We start from the raw sequence: 871 nt of genomic DNA, 5'->3' as shown, positions 1-871 counted from the left end.
TGAGTACCTTTTCACGTCGAATTGTAATCGAATGAAGTGAAAGTGTGGAAAGTCTAGTGTTGCGGATAGTTTTAATTTCTTTTCTCTTCTCTCTGTTTTTGAAAACCTATTTTAAGAAAACAGCCAATCTAGTTTGGTTGGTCCATGATATGGGTCCAATAGTAGTGTAGTTGGATAGGGCTTGAAAAGAGCTTTCCAATGATATATTATAAGCCCAATTCCGATGAATATTGAGGAAGTTATGGTCAAATTACTAAATAGGGCCCGATTTGAGCCTTATATGCGGCCCAATGATCTAGGGGAGGGCCTAATATGGATTTATCAATCCTAATGCAATTAGGAATGGTTTTAGTCTTCTAGATTCTTCTAGAAGGCTCTTTTTATTCCTAATTCAATTAGCATTGATAAATTGACTTTTGTTGACTTTTTAGAGTTTTAATCATAATAAAAGAATGTTTTTGAGGAAAATACAATTTTATCCTCCTGTACGGTTAATTTCAATCTGATTTCAGAAAACGCGTCAGAAATTTAATCAGCGCCAAACGCCAGTCATTAGCGCCTGACGCTAAGCCTGGCGCTTGGCGCTAATGTCAGCGTCTGGCGCTAACCTCGGTTTTTCGCGTTAGAACTCTGTTTCGATTTTCTATATTTTTGGCTCATTTTCTCTATAAATAGCCTTCTAAAAACTCCGTTAACATTCATCAATTCTCATCTATCATCTACAATCATCAACTCTCTCTAAGCTAAAGCTTCTCTCTCTCTCTTTTCTAAACTTATTACCTTTCTTACAAAATTCCACATTCACAAGACCTAGATACACCTAGCATTATTCGAAGATGCCTTCGCCCTAGACGTGAAAGGTTTTAATTTC

This window comes from Chenopodium album, chromosome 3, assembly GCF_948465745.1.
Source record: "Chenopodium album chromosome 3, dcCheAlbu1.1, whole genome shotgun sequence".
Classification (NCBI taxonomy): domain Eukaryota; kingdom Viridiplantae; phylum Streptophyta; class Magnoliopsida; order Caryophyllales; family Amaranthaceae; genus Chenopodium; species Chenopodium album.
This window is presented reverse-complemented; position numbering follows the sequence as displayed.